Consider the following 21,191-nt stretch of genomic DNA (forward strand, 5'->3'; position numbering starts at 1 on the left):
GGAGCTGTGCACAACTTTTCCTCCCCTCCATAGGGGTACTTGAATTAGGCTTGAACCCTTAGGTGTACTTTTAGAAAGTTGCCTTCCAATACCCAAACTTCCCTTGATAACCAGTGTTCCTCCCTTTCTTGCGCAGCTAATGGGAGACCATCCGTCTGAACACCTGTATCTCCTTTATTGCAAAGCTCTTTGGTCGGCCTCAGCAGGTGACAGGATGAACTGTTGACTACTTACTTTGGCAAAACCAGTTTTCGTGGCTTGACCTGTTTTTCTCACCTAGAATCTTGCTGTGAGTAGAGGATCCTAGTTCAGTGTCTGAGCAGTTATAATGTGGGTTTACCCAGTCCAGGCCCAGCCGTGGCAGAAATCCCCCCACAGGTATAGATCAGGAAAGGCTTCTGAAGTTAAATTAAGCTTTTGAAATATGGAAGTGGGGACATGACTGGGTCACACGTTTAGTGGCATACGGTACGCAGGGGAAACGAGTGGAACAAGTGTTGTATGTGTCCTGCCTGTATCCTCCTTAACTGAGCCCTTGGCTTCAGGGCTGCTCAGTGACACTGACCCACACAGTCCTTTACAGGTGCTCGGCGATAAGTAATTTCAAAGGGTAGCAGTCCACCCTCTTCTCCAGGCAGATATTTTCTCTTGTGTCAACATCCTCATAACAACTCCAGCTTGGCAAATATAGCACATGGCTTATGAGTGTCCTGGAAGGACTCAGAGGTGGAGAGTTGGAACTAAAGAAAGTTCCTGGTTAACCCAATGCACCACTGGATGGCTTTGCCAGGAATAAGTCTCAGCACATGATGAAGAAGCTGGGAGAGTTTAATGCTCCTGCAGAGAGCACTACCTTAGACAGCCGTCCTCCAAGACACTTGCATTGCTGTTCCTAAGGATTCCCATGGAAAATAATCATACACTGCTTTTATGTCCTTGTAATCACAAACATATTATGCTTCCCTGCCCACTTCTAAGGAGAAAAGTAATTAGTCACCCCACACAAATCTTTTGGGACTGTACATACACTCCAGTATGTATTCCAGCTCTGTCTACAAGGGAATGAAGATGGACAGCTCTGTTCTGTGCATGCTTATTAACAGACGCTGCCATTTGCAGAAACTGGGTGCAAGGCCTTTCACGTGCTTACTGCCAGCCGCATCTCCAGCAGTGTCTGCTCCCAGGGTTAATGAAGTCCAGAAATGCAAGGCAACGTTATGAGAGCTTGACACCTGCAAAGCCAAAAGCACAGACTTGCCTCCCCAGAGCTTGCAGCCTGCTCACAAAATTCCCTTGTTTTAGATAGGAGCCTCTCCAGTCTCTTAGCAAAAAAAAAGGCTGGTTATTGCTGGGTGCATGTTGTGACCTTAAAAGCTGAGAGTAAAAACAATCCAAGATATGGGGTGTACTGAAGTGGCAGCTGAAGGGCTTTTTTTGTTCAATTTTCAGTTAATACAATCGTGCTAAAATTGCAAGCAGGGAGGAGTGGGGGTTAATTTAAGGTTTATTGTGACAAAGAAGAATTATTTAGAAAGTGCTAGAAAATAGCAAATGGAAGACACTCTGGAAAATAAGCTTTGTTTCTATAGTCATGAGTACCTGACTTATGTTGCAGGGACTGTGAAGGATTCGTGGCAGGTAAACATTTGCCTTTGATTCTGGTTTTCTCTTCAAGTCTATAAACCCCAGCATTTACACTTAAATGGCTGTGCTGAAAGCTGTGTTTAGGAAAAGATTTCTATCCACTCCTGCACATACTTTTAACACATAATAATTGTTTAACTGCAGTTTTCCAAAGTATGGCTGGAGGGGTGGTTTGTATGGGAGGAATTTCATGGCACTGATGATAACTGCCTGATAAGGCCCCACTGAAGAGACTTTATAAATAGCCATAATGTACCTTCAGTGGCTTATGGCAAGTTCCTGCCTCCTGATTTCACACATCGGAGAGGTCCCATTGACAACATGGGGAGCACACATGTATGCTAGGACCACGTGCAGCTTCAGTGTCACACGTGTTCAATGTGGGCATGAATCTCTGCAAAATTACAGGCCATGCTTCAGAAATGTTTTCAATTGCCCTAAATTTCTGGGGGAACAAAGAACAAGATCCTCAACAGTATCCAGACACCTAGCTTCTTCTACATCTCCAACTCAGCCGCACTGTCTGGCATTTCTTTTTTTTTTTTTTTTTTTTTAAACGGGGAGCTAGAAAGCTTATGAAGATGATGTTTTAGTGACTGAGGATATTATTCTTAATGCCATCATTTTTATCTTCATCAGACCTATCACAGAGTCTGGGCTTTTCCTTTATTTTTTTCTTTCCTCCCACCACGTCTGTTCCTCTCATACAATGTAGTCCAAAACTCATCGAGGAGTGACCGAAGTACCTTAAACCGCATGGCCCGTATGCATTATCTTGCATATAACTGCTGCTCCTCATACCAAAGCCATCGCCACACTACCAGTATTTAATTTATTACTGTATAAAATTCTCTGGATAACTGTGACATTGAAAAGCTGCTTATAAATCAGTTCCTGCTCAGCTCTAAAGAGATTTGGCTCCTCTCTTCAACGTTTCTGGGTCTAAGGAAGTAAAAAACGTGAAAGCTCTCCTATAAGACTTGATCAAAAGCCTGGGAGATGGCAGGCCAAATTTTGGCCCTTCTTCTCTCGTGGGGTTGCAGGCAAACTGGGATAAGTCTTTGTCTTCTTGAAAGAAAGATGGATAGCTGTCTTGCTTTAAGATCCTGGGAAGGTACAAAGCAACAGTGATTTTCACCTTGCTGTAACAAGTCAAGGTCAATTCTGTCCCCTCTGCAGATGGACTTTACCTCTGCTAACAACAAGATGAGCAAGACACACTTTGAGAAAGGGCACCAGAGCCTGCTGCCTTCTGCTTCCTGAAGAATACTAACAGTGGAAAGGACTTAGTGCCACTACTTATGCAGCTATCACCAAAATCACGGCCAGAGTTTTACTTGATCATAAAATCTGCTATACCAGAAAGTCATGGAAGCCGTGTGGTAATTACTTTGCTGCACACAATTACCCCAAAGGGGGCTTTGACAGTGACACTTCATTACACAGAATTTTCTCATATTCATTTTCCAAGTATCAGGGGGAGATAATCACAATGGTTCACGAGATCTTGAAAAAAAGATAATCACCAGGGTAATAAATGTTGTATTGCAACTTTCAATATAGTTAGTGCATCTGTGTAATCATATATGTGTCTTATATACTAATTTTCATTAGTATCCTTCACAGTCATTTGTAGGGCAGAAAAGAGTGTTGGTCTTTCCTTAGAGCAGGAGAAATCACAGCCTGAGGAGATACCCAGGTATCAGGGGGAGAACTCAGACTGAGGAGCACTTGGGAGTCATCTAGGACAGGAAAACAACATCCACTTGAGCTTAATTCCCTGTGCTTATTTATGTATGTCTAACTGCTTGACTGTAAATGGTGTTTAAATCATCTAAGCCCCTCTGTTCCCCTGTAATTTATCAGAAAGGGCAGAAATAAATTCTAACATGTTTGTGAAACGTACCAGGATTACTCCAAACTTAGGAGAATTTTGGAGCAAAGTTAAATGCTTCAAGACTAAACACCACACTGCTTATTCTCTTCTCATAGTTTATATCAGCATAGATTAAAATGAAATGCTGCTGTGAAGCTGCCCCATCAAACTGAATGTGATTGTAATTGTTTGTGTGGTGTGGCCTGAGTAAAAGTGCTGCAGTGTGCATTTCCACCCTAAGAAAATTCTTTATACCCTGATTTCCAAGTTTGAAAATAACTTTCTACAGATGAAACATATTTTTCACCCTCCAAAGAAGTGTTTTCACCTACAAATACTTTTTGCTGCCTAAACAAGAGCCCTTTCCTTTGCACTTGTGCCAACATGTAACTTGGATAAAGAATTAAACTTAGGTTCTTAGTTATAATGCTTCCCCCGACTTTTTTTTTTTTAATAATGACTGTAAGACATATGCTGTCTTTCTTCTGAATTTTAATCTTTCTAATGAAGGTGTGTTTGAAGAAGGCACACCCTTCAGAAAATGTTTTGCGGTATCATATTTGTGCCTTTAGTGTTGAGGACCAGCTGCCTTTTCAATTTTAAAGGCACTTTTCAGGGTCTTACATCACAGAGGCCTAAATTAAAACACACTTACCATAAAGGGGTGCAGCATATGCATTCATCCTGGAAATTGCACTGCGACATGAAAGATATCCAAACACTATATGTAATTTTGAAGATGAGCAAGGCTTGGCCTTTCAGATGTCCCACGCAAGGGATGCACCCACATCCCGCAAAATTGCAAGCTTCTGAATCATGGAAGTCAGATCACAAAGCCTCTAATTCCCACTGGTTTGAAGACATGTGTGACCGCAAAAAATGAGCCCGGTGGTGAATTGGGGGTGGCTGACTGCCTGGAGGATGTAAGCCTGTGCAGGAACCCCTGCGGCCAGCCACCCGGAATGACCCAGGGAGCTGCAGAGCTCAGGGATGGGGTAACTCTCCATTTCTGCCTCCCAGCTCCTCCTGTACACGGTTTTCAGGCTCAGGGGTTAGGGTCCAATGACTCCCCATGGTGTGAAGATTTTGCTTAGTGGTTTGCAGGCTGAGAAGGGCTGGTCATGCCCAGTGTAAAGAATTATTTGTTTAGCTCTAGGTGTCTTCCTCTTAATTAAGACCATTGGAGAAAATTTATCCTCTCCAGTGGGGTAGTACAGACCAGGAGTAATACTGCTGATGCCTTTATTTTGGATATATATACCATGGTGAGAGCAGCATCTGGCCTTTAACACAGCTCCACGAAGATATGCAGTGATGGAAACCTTGCCACAGGCTGTGCATACCTTCAGAACCAGAGTCCTCCTTTCTGGGTTCATATGGGATTGATGCCAAATTCGTCCTCCACTGCCATGGTTCCTGGGAGCTGAACGGGTAGCTTCAGAAATCCATCGGCTCCATCAGCCTGCGGGTATACAGAGGGACCCGGCAAACTCCAGGCGGAGTGAGAATTCCTCTTCTGCTTCTATTCAACGGCAGTCTTTACTCATAACTCACTGTTGGGGGGAAGGATTTTGCAATCCATTTCAAGTATCAGACATTGGCAATCCCTCTCCTAGAGTATTGCAGTTGGAGAGTATCCTGGGCTAATTTAGGAGGCGCAGTGCTCTCCTGCGTCTAGACATTCAGCTGCCTGCGGGGTTACTGGGCTCAACACAAATATGCTAGCCAAGCTCAAAAGGAAGAGGAAATATGGGAATATTCGCCACCAGAAGACACTGCCTCCCTTGACATTTTCATCTGCAGAACAATGGCTTACAGAGAGTTTTGAACTTGAAGGTGTTGTTGACCTTTTTCCTTTTCCCTTTTTTGACTTTTGTTTCCTGTAGGAGTCTCTGGAATTACTTAATGCTGTCATCAAGTCCTAGGGATTCCCCTCCTTGTCCTCTTCCAGTTGCGCTACATCTCCCACGTTCCCTGTGATGCAAAATAGCTGAGGGAAGACATTTCTGTTTAAACTGGAAGCCATGAACACAAGAGCTGCTCCTCCCAAAGGAAATGTTGTTGTTCTTTTTACTTCCACGTACTCAAATAAATCTTAAATCTTTGCTCTGTACTCGGGTAGGTCCACTTGGGACTTCCCACTTTCCTATAAATTCTGATTTACTCTCTTGCTGAGTCCATGGAACCAGATACTAAATCTGTCTTACTGAAGAAAAAAAAAGAACAATAAACTCCTAATTGAAATATTTTGCTGAAAAATGTCACAGCGTAATGGTTTTTGAAACAAAAGCTCAAGAAATATTTTTTGCTTTTCTAAACTAGGAAAAAAAAGTGCATGTGTATACCCCTTTGGTTGGAGTGGAACTGGAAAAGTCTGATACGTCATATGCAGTGCCAGCTTCATGGAAAGGAGAGCCTGACTTTGTCTTTTTATGTATATTTGTGTGTCTTTGTGATGAATATTGTAGGGTCTGCCTTGGGAAGTTTTGTCGTGATCTTGAGGAGAAAGTGGCTGTCCCATGCACTCAGGTGGCTCCTTTGGAAAGGTTGAAATCCATCTGCTTGCCCTCGGGTGTCCCAGAACTCCTCTATAACCTCAGCCATACCACAGGGGCTCTGCACTCTGCTTTTCTCTGACTCAGGGCAAATGGATGCCCAAGGCTTGGGTCCATCCTGGCATCCTAACAAGCATCTCTGGGATATTATTTTGTCCTGTTTTTCTTTTCTGGATATGTTTTTTCTCCCAACAAGCCCTTCTTAATATGGAATGAACTGACCTTATTCCATGCCAAGAAGACAGGCTTCTCCCGTGCAGGAGACAGGTGCCTGACCCATCTCACTGCCCTCCCCAACTCTTCCTCCCTTCACTACTCCTTTCTCCCTTCAGAGTCATCACTCAACTAGGCACGTCATAACTTCGGTGCATTTATACCCTGCTTTCCCAGATCTCGAGGGATAAATTCCCTGTCGATCCCACACAGAGGGATCATTCTTGTGTGTGCAGTATCTTTAGGGTGCAGCACGCAGGACCTCAATGCAGGATTCTCTGCCTGAAACCCAGATGTCATGTTCCCCTCCACCACGTGAAAATGAAAGTAAGCTTGGCCACAGCAAAACCACAGAGCAGTGGTGGAGCCTCCCATGTTTGGGGAGACAGTGTAAGGCACCCAAAGCTTTGCTTCAGATTTTCTGGGGGTGAAAAAAATATGGATGTGTCTGTCAGCAGGACCTCCAGAAGGACAAAATGCCACTGGGATCCCTGGTACAAAGAGCTGCCCTAAGGTCAGTGTCACAGGATTTCCGCAAGCTTGTGCTTATCTTGTAGACAAATCACCCAGGGAGGAAAAGTCAGACACACACACACAGGTACAGTGAACACAGCTGTCTGTTGTGGGGCTGTAAGGAACCGCCGGAAACCCGCGGAGGAAGATGCAAAAAAAAAAGTGAAAAGGAGAAAGTGGGGGAGGGAAGAAGCTGTTTTTCTCAAAGGTTGGCTGGCCTTGTGAGCAGAGCGATATTCCAAAAGAGACATATGTGTTAGGCAGGTTGAGACCATTACAACCTTTCCATATTCTGTAGGTGCTGAAATAGAGGGAAAGAAACTTCGCTGCACAAGAGTGCAGTGGTTAACGTGCTGTTTTCAGGAGAGTCCACCCATGAGCAGGCACAGCATCTTGCTGTGCTGATAAAGCTCGTTTCTGCTCTGGAGTCAGGGAAACTGAGCCATGGGAGCAAATCAACTTGCCAAAGATGCAGCATAAGTGTGACAGAGTTAGAAAGAAGATTAAATATGAACAGATTCCCCTTATCCTGCCTGCTTCACACACTTACGCAAAGACTGTATCTGCATTGAGCATTTTAGATGCTCCTGAAATTCATGAGTAAGACAGCCTGGATAATACCGACTCATTTCTTAGTAGAAGTTAAGACAGAGTGAAAACAAGGCACCTGAGGGTTTGGTGTGCCCTGAAGGAGCAGAGATTTGTTGCTCACTCTGTGTCTGCCCATGGATTGCATGGCAGGGAAGCACAAAGCAGAGAATATGCCATCTAAAATGATAGCTGGGAAAATGATAGCTGCCTCAGTTCAGGGGCTGAGCTGGAAAATGGAGAGAAAAAGAACTGGATTGGGTCAAAGTGAAAGAAATGGCTGGTTTGTGTGTTGGGTTTTTTCGTGTTTTTTTTTTGTTTGGGGGAAATGAGAAAAAACCCAATGTGTTATTTTGGGTCAACCCAAATTGCATTTTGAATATAATGTTTTGTTTTGAGGTTAGTTACCCCTCTTGCTTCTCACACTTTCTTTTATTTCAAGTCTCTTTTGAGTAGAAAATGCCACTTCAAAATAGCAAATCAAAGGGTTGTGTTCAAGAGGCACTGAAATAAAATGCTGTGGCATTTTCAAAACAAACTGTTTCTTTCAAGAAATGTAGATATATATGTCCTTTCCCCCTATATTTTGGGTACAGTTGGAAATATTTGCCATGTTTCATTCATTTTGGAAGATCCAAAATTGCATGTTTGGGGTTTGTCTCTTTTTCCTAGACATTTTTTGGTTGTTGGGTTTTTTTGGCCTCATTCAATTCCTGCTGAACAATTGCTTCTGCAGAAACAAGAAATGGGAGTCACGTAACCTGGGGAGTGCGGGGTCACATTAGCAAAAGGCCCCAGGAGTGCCTGCAACTCCTGGTTGTGTCTTCAAGGCACCAGACGAGGCTCACAACAGTGCCTGGGCTGTGCTGAAGGCAAGAGTATTACTAGTGCCCTCTTATTTCCTGGCAAAGATATTGAAGAAGCAGCAGTGTGGAAAGAGTTGAGGCAGTGGTGGATGCATGCATGCAGCTTTACAGTGCTTGGTTTTAAATGGCTATGCCACTGAATGCTTGGTTTTCTACCAGCCAGATTGCCGGCACCAGCCTTTCAGCCCAATAAACGCCAGGTTTTCTCAGTTTGCTGGCGGTCGTATAGAGGTAGATGTGTAGGGTCACATGAGAGGCGCTGTGGGCTAGTTTTATTAGTATGCACTCCATCCCCTGTGGGGCTCTGCCGGGCTCTCCCCTTAAGTGGGTTTGCCTTGTTAGGGGTACAGGTGTGGAGGTGCACTCAGAGCTACCTCCTCACTCAGGCTGGGGTCTTGTTTGCTCACCAGCAGGCAGGCTAGGGACGTACGGAGGAGCAAAATGCCTTGTGCTCACTCCCGATAAGAGAGGTGATGCTGATAGGCATGAGAGAAACATCCCAAGCAACTGACTGAAGCAGAAATGTGGTTTGCAGCTTGAGCGTTTGCCCAACTTGTTGGCACTCTCAGGCAGGGGCAGATGGGAGCTGGTCCAGGGGGATCATGGCTGCACTACAATGTCCAGAGGACAATCAAGTCCTAGAGCTTCTCTTTGTAGCCGTAACATCTAATGTGAAGGCAGTAGCCCTCTAAAACCAGATGTATGGTAACTGGCAGCTTAGGTGATGGGCATTTCCTTCCAGACCAACAAATAATGCTGTTGCTCCGACTAGCAGGAGGCAGGGGAATTCTGAATTCAAACCATTGTAAGTTAGCAAACTCTTTTTCTGATTTTCCCAGAGCTGGCCAGCTGTGGCCTTCTGTGGTTGCTCCAGCATGCGATGTTTTATAATGAAGTGGTGGGGTCTCAGCAGGCCTTATTCTATCACTGGAACAATGGAGCATGGACTTTCTTTATATCCTGAAGGGCATCAAATAATAAGAACAAGAAAAGTTGTCCAGCTGTGCTTCAGCTGGACTAGTTTTCTCTTTTCATTTTTTCAGTTAGCCTTAATAGACAGCGTGGCTGCCTAATTCACTTATCTTCCAAGGGGGATACTTAAAATGTAAATAGAGCACTGGATTTAAGAAGTGGCATGTGTCTAGTATGAAGAAGTAAGAACTACCTCTGCTGAAATAACCTTCCTTTCATTGGGATTATGTTAGGGAGGAATTTGGTCTGCTACTTGGCAGCTCTGTGCACAAGCTGACTGGTGGCATCATTGGCCGTTGTTTTTAACATCTAGAAGTTCATTCCTAACTGTAGTCACCTCAGGTGATTTATGCCTGAAAAGATCACATAGCCTGGTAAATTTGGGAAGGATAAACAGAGGAATACCAGCCCAAACTGCCTTCTGTCTGGCAAGGACTAGGGTTACTCAGGTTTCTTGGCAGTGCTGGGCTAATCACTAGTTTAGCTTAACCCCCTGCAAAGTCCATGTAGAGGTGTAGAATTGCAGGCAAAACCCGCTGGCTGGTCACCCAGCTCGAAGGATTGCCCAAAGGTGGCTGTCACAGCTTCCTGGGGCTCAAGGTGTTGCTGAGAAGGAAGCCAAAGCATCCGGCAGGCCCCCGCTGGCCTGTGGGAGACATGCCTGTGAAGGTGCAGGCAGATGTTTGCTGCTCACAGCCTGTCTCCAGTTGCTTGTCAAGAGCAAGGTGAAAATGAGCCTGGTAAGTGGCTTAAGGAGCAGATTTTGAAGGGAGCAAGTCAAGGGACCTGTGGGGACAGCAGCAGTGGGAGCGCCTTGGCCAGCACAGCTGCAACCAGAGGAGGATGTGTATCTCCACCCATATCCTCCTGCTGGGAAAGGACCACCTGGGAGGCAAAGCCCTTCTTAGCAGGGGCATGGGGAAATAGGTGGTGACAAAATGATTCCCCTGCACCCACTGAAGCGCATCAAGCAGGCTGCGTGGGGAATGGCTCACATGTCAAGCCCATCATACTTGCTATCAGATTTGTTGTTGTTGTTAAAACCACTACAGACAGCAGCATGTTTCCAGGAGCCTGGCTCCAGCAAACTTTGCTGTGGCTTCCTGCCGGCTTGGGAAGGATTCGTGGCTAGGGATGCTTTACCTCTTCCGTGCCAACTCGACTGGAGCCATGTCTTAAGATGGTCCTTTGATATGCTATGCAAAGGATTGTTCCTCATGGCATTTTTGTAATGAAATAATATGTTTCTGCAAAATTTAATCTGATTAAAATACAAAGAATTAGGATGGGGCACTGGATACGTGCAAAGTAGTATTTATGTATCTGTTTCTTTTGTTAATAGATAGGCCTGCTAGTCCCACAAAAATTTAAGCATGCACTTAATGTTCCCAGTGGCTAATCCCATGAAAGTGTGCTCCTAGCGTATAGTCAAGCACACACGTACAGCTGTATAAGGCACGGACTGCACGGCCCTAATACTGATGTGCTGACTTAGGGCTGTTGCATTCTGAATGTTTGCATGTCTGGAGCGTCTTGTCAGACTCAGGGATGCATAAACCCTCACTGTCTGGATCTACAAGGTATTAAGTAGGACTTGGAAAATGGAGGGCTGGCAAGGAGAGGCAAGACGTTACGTTTAATGATGTGAAATAATGGTAGGAGCCAGGCACAGGATCATTAAATAATGGCTTTGGTTGTCCATTATTTACTTCAGTCTCCCTCCTGCCTCTGTGAAATGCTGACTCCTGCACTGTCTGTCCAGCAATGGCACAATTGCCATCACTTTTTTCAAATGGACACTTTTGTTTGATATTTTGAAAGCAGGCCTAAAACGTACATAAGTATCAGTGTTAGGCAGAGGGAGAGAAAGCTCAGAGATAATGCAGTATATGCACATAGTAAGGCATGTGCCTTATCTCTCAGTAAAATTGGTGAATTACTATCAGTGCCACAACAGCATTCTCAATTGCTGCAACAACTTACAGCCTTTGATATAAGACCACCAGAATTTTTGTCTGCAATCTGATAAAAAGCCAACTGTACCAAAGCAGCAAAGAGATTAAAAGCAAAACAAACAATTAAAGGAAATGGGGGGAAAAAACCCAATAAATGAAAAATTAAAAGCTAGAATTTGACTTATATGACATATTTTATACTGAAAGCTCTCAGTGCTTTCAGTATAGTGCTTTCTTACAGTACTGTCTTGAAGGCAGATCTGTTGTCTGTGTGAGACTGGGGTGACTTACACTGGTGTGTAGGTACTGCTGTACAATTATGGGATCTCTGGAGCATCTGCGATTGTGAATCCTTCCTTCCTGCAAGGACCCCATAGACCTGGATAATTGGGGAGATGTGCCGGTTTTGGCTTTCAGTTTAACCTGAAGCAAGAGTCAGCTTGAGGCTGCCAGATTGTGCCTGGTTTCAGATCAAACCCCTGTGAAAGTAGTGAATTCAGTATGGTTTCCACTCAAAACCATAAATCGGTCTTGATTTGCTTGAAACTGTGCCCAGGTTCTTTTTTTTTCTTTTTTTTTTTTTCCCCCAAACTTGGCCTGTGTTCTAGGTCTGTAACAAAACCTAAAACAAACATCACTGGGTTTCAGGTTTACTTGTGAAAGTTTAACACAGAAACCATTTTCCTCTGGGGGGGAAGGGGGGATGCTGGCCTGTGCACTAAGGCTGAGGTTCGTTTTTTCTTCTTTTTGAGAATGACGGTGACAGTTTGTAATTTCTACCTTGAAAGCAGCTGGAGAAGACTCTTTGGCTCAACATCTGATCTGAAGGACAGAATGGAAGAGGGTGACCATCACATCCCCGCTTGGATCTCCAGCCTGGTTTTCCCATCGCTGTTAGCAATGGGGAGCACATTAGTGCAGAGAAGCCCCACTGCCTCACTGCTATGCCGTAAGTCAGACCAGCTCAGCTCTGAATCAGGGTCAACATTTGATAGCATGGAGGCCAAAGATAGCAGGAGGACAGATTTTTGCCTGGCACATGGTAAGACCAGCAACTGGGAACAATGCCACCGCAAGAGAAGGAGCTATAAGAAATTGCAGCTTCCAGTTCACGCTGAATTCCTGTCTCACCAGGAGTAAGGCTTGTCATGTAAGGATGCAAGACACTATCCATTAATTGCTGGCAGCATTTTGTCTTTCTGTGAGACAGGAGCTTCCGATTCCTCTTGTGTTTCTCCCAGCAAGCTGAGCCTCACATTTCAGAAAGAAAGTCCAAGCTGGCATGCTACCCTTGCTCTGGTCTGCATGGCAGGAAAACCAGGACTCCAGCATTTTCCCATTAGCCCAGTGCTCCATGTGCCATGTCATGCAGTGTGAAACAGAGATTTTATTTTTTTTTTTAAACAAGATTACTACTGTGCAGAAGGTCAGACTACAGGAGTTACTGTTTGCTGTGGTAAAACGTTGCTGCTGTCCCTGATGAGCACAGATACACTGTGTGGTCCTTACAGCTTTTGACCCAGAGGTATGAATGCTAACACCAGAGCCCTGTTGGTGTGCTTGGCTATAATCACAGGAAGCTCATTCATTACTCAGGTCCTGAAGATATGGAAGTCTTGGTAATCAGTTTGGACGGGAGGGGTAAATTAATCATTTCCTTTTACACTTGTTGATAGAGCAATTCATTGTGTCATGAGAAAGTCTGGAAGCTGGGGGGGGGAGTTTCAGTAAACTGTGAGTAACACCTGAGATTTCAATCAGATGCTGTGGTCCAGCTTCGCTGCTGCTTTTCTCTTTAATCTTACTTCCCCTGTCTCCTCACAACAGGGTCTTTTTCAGAGCTAATCCATGCTTCCCAGAGCCATCCTTCTGAGATAACTGGAATGGTAGATAATTTTTCATCCAGGGAATGGACTGGGAACCTAGGGAAGTACATCTGCTGTCCCCATTCAGGGGACCAGATGAGATCCTGGAGAAAAATGCCTAAGGCAGTTACAGCTACTATTTATCTCCAGCCACCAGCAGCAAAAGCAGATTAGACACCTCCTGTGGAAAGAAAGGAGTGTACTGGGCAGTTGGGATGAATCCTTTCTGCCTCTTCCCGGCCTGTTGGGCACTGCTGAACTCTCCTGACTTGCTGTTACAAAAGGATCTGAAATAATACTCCTTTGGCTGCTCCCCTGGTCTAGCTTCATGAGACAGAGGACGTAGTGCCCATCTCCAGCAGTTTGTGTCCTCCGCCTGGAAGTGCCTGACTCTTGGAGGGATATTTTAGCCTCTCCAGAGGCAGCTGCTGAAATATTGTTGAGCATAGAATTGGAAAATAAGGAGAACCAAAGCTGGGGCTGGGTTTTTTGTTTTGTTTTGGACTGATTTTTTTGCTACATCGGGCTTTAAACTGCTAATTCTAACAATAACTTTTCAAACCAGAGTCCAATAATACCACTGTGTGTTTTAGGGACATTGCTATCATGTTGGTTTTAGATGCTTGTCTAGGTCCTACCAATTTTGGTGGGGTGTGTACATAAGGGACCTTCATGCTACTTCCTAACACTGGGGCCTGAAACCAGAGATCATTAGCAAAATGTTATGCGTCACATACATTTAAACACCCTACACCATTTAGATACAGTTGTTGTCACAGGAAATGAACAGTGCATTTGCATGGTGGTTGTATTGGAAGAACTTGCTGCTTATTTTTCCTAATTGCTTGCCTGTCTGCTGCAATCTCATTGTGCTAAATACATACTTTTTTAAAGCTCCTTACAGTGGCTATTTGGTAGGGTGGGACTGGATATTATTTAAATTAGAACAGGGAAAAAAAAGAGCAATCAGTGTTTCCTGAGATCACAGAATCACCTTTCAGTTGCACCGGTGGGAGTTAAAGCTTGTTAGTTAATTGGAAGGGCTGAAACTCCAAGGCACCAGATACCATCGCATTTTGAGGCTGCAAAAGAAGACAAAACTGTGTGCTACTGGAGTTTTTAGTCTGCCAGGGTTGCATGAGTGTGGCTGCACTTTCCACTTACAAAACACAGCTATTATTGTTTTTATTAAGTTAGTACAGGTGTGAAATGGTTTTTTTTTAGACCTTTTCTCCTCAAAGCACTGGTGCTGCTTTATCTGTACTGAAACAATGAAAATGTTATGTGCTACCAACCCAGCTGGGCACCATGTTAGTTTATGGAGCTGACAAGGGGGTTCTAAGTTAATCCTGCTGATTTGGGAGTGCTCTGATACAGAGCTGACCTCTAGCTTCATGTTGATGACAGGCAGCAGAGAGTGGTTCCATCAAAGGAACTTGGTACTTAGGTGTCTTTAAGCTGATGTAAGTGCTCCTTCTCACTCAGGTTGTATTGGTATGTTGTTTTGGATATTCATAGTTAAAGCTGTCAGTGGGCAAAACACCTCTCTGGGGTTGCAGAGACCTTGCCAAATCAGGTAGTACCAGCTGGACCGAGCTTGGAGCGAAGTGATGAAATGCTGGCTATGTAAATGCCTGTCGGTTGGGCGTTGGTAACCCCGCTGCTTGCCAGCACCTATTGCTGTAAGGCAGTAGCCGCAGCTGCTCCTTCGTCAGTTGATGGCCAAAACCTGTATTGATTGTGCCAAACCATTTGGCTTCTGCTCTTGCTCTGGTTTGTCATGTCTTAAGTGCAGTTTCTGCTCTTCAGCTCCTGCTCTCTGCCTTGTATTCCTGAGTGCTGATGCCTATCAGTGCAAGCGGTGGTCTTGTCAGCAGTTTGTGTACAGAGGCTGCAATATAGGGGCATAGGAGTGGGGAGGATTTCCCTGCCCTGCCTGGATGGGTCACGGGACTTTTCAATGGGCTGGGGAGCACCATGTCCAAAAAGATTTTTGAGAGTTGCCTTCCTGGGAGGTTCATGTCATAAAGATAGACCTTACTCTGGCAATACAATGCCTTTGCCTATGGCATTTTGGCACTGAAATGAAGTGATTCTTTGCTGCTATAATTGTACCTAGACAACATTATTACTGACAAAATTATGTAGTTCAACCTTCCCTACCTAGCACTGTAATCCCAATCACTGTGTTGGTAAAACAAATGGCAAAGTTACAGAAGAGAGCTTGAGCTGATCTAATGGCAGATTGCTGCTGGAAGAGGGGAGCATATCCCCTCTTTCCCTGTCCACCTCCTTTCTGCCCTTAACCGTGGCTATTCTGCTTCCCCCTTTGTGCCTGTTTGGGATCCTTCAGTTGAAGCAGAGGCTTGAAAAATGAAACCTAAAGTGAAAAAGTAAAAACCTAAATCCGCACACACACGAAAAGGAGATCTTTGACCACACTGGTCAGCAGAGGGTGGAGTCCAGCACATGAGAAGGGAAGGGACAGAACGCAGAGCGAAGATGAGAGCTGCTGCAATGAGGGTGGAAACGGGAAAAGGAAGAAAAGAGAAAGGAAGGAGGAAGAGTAGAGCAATGAGCTGTTATTTAAGCCCAGCCATTTGGTGGAGCTTCACCTTCTTCCTGTAGCCCAACTCTCAAGGTGAGAGACCTGTCCTCTGCATCGTTGGCAGAGACTTTGGTCATTCGTTTGCAAATGGGTCTGGCAGCAGCAACAACAGCCACAGCACCTGCCTGTGTGCAGGAGCACAGAATGCACACAGTGGTTCGGGACCCCCTGCTCTGGACATCCACATTAAGCTGCTGGCCTCAGCTTACTAAGCATTGCTGCTGGACACATTCGTGCACAAAGACCTGGGAAGAAGCAGGGAGTTAAGCTCTGGGGCAGGGAGGAAATGAGCTGAAATGAATGTAAGAAGCACTGTTTGCAGGCTGCAAGACATGTAATAACTAACCTGAACAAAAGCTCTCTATACCAGCAAGGTGTTAATTATATGCCTTGTCTTTCTGGATATGTGCGAACAGGGTCTCTTTGCCCACTGGGAACAATAGGTATAATTACAATTTAGTTGGAAAGAGAGGAAGCCCAGCTGCCTTTAATGCACAGGATCAAATGAAGGCCAATAAAGCGTATGCACACGTGGCCTACACTCTGTAGCTTAGTTGTAACCTACAGAGTTTGCCAGTGTAATTCTAGGGTGTGGAAAGAAATCAACTCCCCCACTGCTGGCAAGGCGCTGGTGTAGACAGAGCTATGTTGACAGATGAGGGTTTCTGACAGTTTAGCGTGTCTGAGTATGTAGGTGGCGTTGCCGTAGGCTGAAATTCCCTTTGGTGGCACAGGCCGTGTCTCTGTTAGGGTGTTCAACCCATGCCGTTCCATGGCAGTCACATTCACAGGACAGGCAAGGACAATTACACTTTTCGTTGTTATTGTTGTTGTTACTGCAAGATATATCCTAGCCTGGAACAACGTTTTTCGTGTGTTAGAATGCTGATGTTCCAGATGTATTATGGGGTACAGTGTATATCTGTAACAGTTCAGCTCTGTGTTTCAGTCTCCGGCTAAGGAGGGCATGAAATCTCTGAGGCTGAAGCAGGAAAGTATTTCTGCCAGAAAGTGATGCAGAACTGCTCGGGTCTGCTGGAGGGAGGCAGGGAGCTGCATCATGAGGACCTTGTAGATACAGGAAAACCCACTCAAGCCTGTGTATATGACACCCTCTCTCCTACCATTCCAGAGCTAAATTAGAAGATAAATCTCAAAAGCCACCATAAGACTGTCCAGGAAGGGACTGATACTGCTCTGTCTCCAGCAGTATCTGTGCAATTCTCCCTGTGTAAGACATCCCCTATGCAGAGCAATCCCATGGCACAAAGATCTGCTCCCTGCGGCAAACCCTAGATGCTGCTCACCATCTCTTCAGCACACTCTTGTTACAGTGGATTCCTCTGGCCTGCTCATTTGCTCCTTTACTTTGAGAACCAGAGGATTTTCCCCCTCCTGGCTGAGCACACAAAGTGGGAACCATTATGTCAACATCCATGCTGGCTCTGATTTCAAGAGTTGACTGTCATCAAGCATCAGTGTCACCAGGGATCTTTCTGCTAGGTATGGTCTAGACAACTGCTTGAACCAATCTTGTTAATGACTTACGTGCAGCTGTAGAAGAACATGGAAACCTTCTCTGCCAGAATGCTAGAGGAATTTCTAGGTTTAGCCCTCCACAGAGTATCTGAGGCTTTGAATGTGAATAAAAAGGCGTCTTCTGGTAAATAAGATTAATTTTATTAGGAGGGAAAATGTAAGAAAGTTAGCATTAAATTTGTTCACAAGTACAGTAAGTGTTGATTGGAAAAAAAGCATAGAGACCACCTTATGGATAACTTAAACAACCACAGCTACCCGAAATTTGAGAGTGCAAACATAGATCTTTCTGCTGCCTCCTCAAAGTGTAAGGACTGGGCAAAGAGGTGCTTTGACGAAAGTTTCTTTCCTTCTGCTAAATGCATGCTTTTCCTGAAGAGGTGCCATGTATAAAGAAGAAATCATGCTAAAGGCATAATTTTGTTTTCCAAGTCAATGTTTCATTTGCCTCCTCTTAGAATATACATTTCTTTGCTTATGATCTTGGCATGGCTGTACATATTTTCTATTCTCTTCAGGGGTGGTTTGCTTTGTTGTCATGGCAATGCCTTCTAACTCTTGCACTCACCAGTTTCTTTTCAGGTTCCTGCAGGCTGCAACCAGTCCCTCATTGTGATGATCACATCTCCTAGCAGCTTTAACGCCTTTTTTTTTTTTATCTCCTAACTATAGGCACATTCAGTAGCACGATTCCAAAGAGTTCTGGCCCAAACAGGTTTTCAGCTTGAAGTTAAAAAAGAAAAAAGGCAATATCATTGTTTGTATGTGTTTGGGGTTTTCATTGTTCTACTGATGATCTAATATTTCAACATTTTCATTCATTCATCTTCTTAGCTTTTCTTGGACATGAGCTATAATTACCTTGGTGATCTGGCTCTTGGAGATGAGGTGCATCAGGCTCATCAATTTTGCTTGAGGACTGTTTTTCCCTAGGTCATGATCACAATGGCAATGTGAGGCTGGCTTCAGGCCAGCTCAAACAAAATTGTCCATCCTCTTTTCCTGTGCCGTCTCACTCAACAGCTTTCCTTCTGCAAAGCTTCACTTTTAGAGGTTCATTGCCTCCCCTTGTGTCCAGCTCGACCTTGAAAGGCTGGTGAGGCAGAGCTCTTCAGCCGTTCACTGCTAAACCAGGCAAGAAAGAGTTAAAGCTACAGGAGTGAGGGAGGCTAGATGAATTTCTTAAACTCCCTCCCCTCACCCAGGGCACTCTTTTAGTATGAAGTAGATCATCCCAGCCATGGGATATTGCTGGACGTGGGCAAAGTTGGATGGGGTGAGAACTCAACCTCTGGGCCCAGCTTTGCTGTGGGCTTCCCTGTCCCCAAACAAGTCAGTCCCTCCATCCTGCACATCAGGTCACCCAGGACAAAAGGGAGAAAACACTCTTTCTGCCTCATGCAGGAGGGAAAAATCCTTCCAAGCCCATCTAAGCTTAGGTACCCCCGGGGAAGGGATGATGGCAGATACTATGTAGGGAGAAAGACTTTGTCATGTCTGCTGTCCGTGGCAGACCACAGCATGGAGGACCGTGGGTCTGAAGGTACTGCTCAGCGGCTGCCCTGAACTGAGGCAGGGATGCTACTCTGAGCAACGTACCTAGATTTAAGTTGAAGTCCAACCTCCTTGTGTTACACCTCTGGTGTGTTCTGCAGCTGCTGGTTTTATATGTATATGGGAAAAGTTTTTACAGGATGGGGTGATTCTACTATCTTCCACTGCACAGCTCTCCCTCATTTTGTTGATGCAAGCCGTGTATCTGAGAGGATACAAGAGGCTTCCAAAGTCGCAAGCCAAAGGAGTCGTAGCCTATATGCTCACTCTCAAATATTTTCTTGAGACAGATTATTACAGGCTTGCATTCTGCCCTTACCACACAAAATACAAATCACAGAACAGAGATGGCTCCTGCTCCAAAGAGCTTTGTTCATCACATAGTATGTGCTGTATGAGGTTGCTGGCTAATATTTTGTTGCTGTTGGAATTAGTTTCAATATGAATCAATATAATTTCTTTTAGTGCAGTAGGTGCATATGCTATGCAATTGAAAGCAATTTTAAAGAATCTTATGCTTTAATGAAACTCCTCTTGGATTTCAGTTCCAAAGCGACTATCAGACAGGATCATTAGTTATTTGCTCTCTTTGTAAACATTACATTCAGTTTGGATTGTTGTTGTTGTTTTTTAAATCAAAGGTGTTTGGGGTTTTTTTTCTTTTCCCCCAAAGTAGGAATATTTATCTTTGAATCCTCCAACAGCTTTGGAATGCAGCCTCCACACAGACTTTATTAGCAAAACCCACTTCTTCTGACTCAGGGACCATTTGATGAAATGTCTAGAGAAGCAAAAAGCAGCAACAAAAAAAGCTTTACACAGATGCTTCCCTGTGACTAACAGAACGTCCACCCAAAGCAGAGAGAGTATAAGTACGTTTGTCATATGTGGGTGTATTTTTCCCATACATTCATTTTTAAAGCTATGCAGTAGAGCACTATAAAATTATAGTTTTACAAATAAGCATTATTTGACCGTCACTGGGCTGAGCTGATGACTCACTCTGTGACCTCCATGCAAGTCATTTGATTTTCTTGTTCCTCAGTAAGGCTAGCTGGGAAACAGGCTGAAAAAAAAAAAAGACAAACCCAGAAGACAATCCTGACAATATGTTCCCTACCTAAGCTTTGTGTGTTGACTGGAATCACAACATCGGAAATAAGAGCTTTACAGCTGTTGGCTTGATGTCTGTGCCCAGCCCTGCAGGAATTGTGGGTGGTCAATGTCTCTGAAAAGCATGCTCTAAATATGGGTTGTGGTGTCTGACCTATTCTAAAACATTAGCAGTAGAACGCTTGCAGTCAGCTGCCAATATCATTATAGTGTTCCACCAATAGCATTATAGTGTCCCATTGTCATTGTGGTGTGAGCTGGGTCTGTTAGCAATATAAATGTACTGTCTCCAAATGTACTTGGAAATGTTAGCCTTATAATACAGAGCTTACAGGCTGCAGCATGTCTCAAGCCGTCTCCGTCTTCAGTGTTTACTTTTTGATACCAGGTGTCTCTTTGACCTGAAAGCTATGTATTTGCACACAAACACCCTTTTTATGAAAATAGGCTCATTATGTCCAGAAAGCAGCATAGTTGTATAGTCTTTTCAGGGCCCAAGCTATTAATTCATCCAACCCATGCAGTATTACCAGCATTTTGAACACTTCCTCACTGTTCAAAAGTTGTGGGGCAAATCTCAAAGAATTACCAGGTCACTCTGGTTTTAAAGACCCAGTGTTTTTTAGACAAATCAGGGTGCCTTTTCTGGCTTTTCTTTAAAGCACATCTCCTGTTATGTTTTTGAAGCCTTCTTTGCAGATGATAGCAAGAAGGAGAAAGTAACTTTCTTTAGTGACACACGGGACTGTATGCAATCTCCCGGCTCCAGGAGCTGGGTCTTAACGGTGAGGATGGGAAAGGCCTGTCTGGTTTGCTTCTGTCTTTGTTTTACATATGTTTCCAGTTTATTTTGTTTATTTTCCTGTTGCTATTAATTGTTTTTTTTGTTTTGCTTTCACTAGATTTTCCCCTCAGTTTCCACCTAAGGGGCTTTGATCTATTTTGAGGAGGACACAACAGTTATGTTAAAAAGAAATCTCATTAACTTTATTTTGACTCCTTCTTTCTGCTTACCAGTTATGCAAACCCCTCCTTCCAACCTGCCATCTAGTGTAATTGCTACCTAGGAACAGCAATGTTAAGCTTTCCAAAAATACAGAGTCACTTATTAGGGGTCAGCTGTGAAGCATCTATACCATACCTTGAAGGCACAAGCTTGCTTCAGAGCAGACTCTGAAGACCAAATCTACTGGATTTAAGTGCCACAGCCAAAGAAGTAATTGCCCTTCTTAGTCTGTATTGCCTGTCCATCAGGTGCTCTCATTTCTGCAGCAGGGTTGGAGAGTGGGTCTTGTTTCTCCCTGTCTTTAGGCCCAGTTCATGCTCTCAT

This window comes from Phalacrocorax aristotelis, chromosome 3 (assembly GCF_949628215.1).
Source record: "Phalacrocorax aristotelis chromosome 3, bGulAri2.1, whole genome shotgun sequence".
Taxonomy (NCBI): Eukaryota; Metazoa; Chordata; class Aves; order Suliformes; family Phalacrocoracidae; genus Phalacrocorax; species Phalacrocorax aristotelis.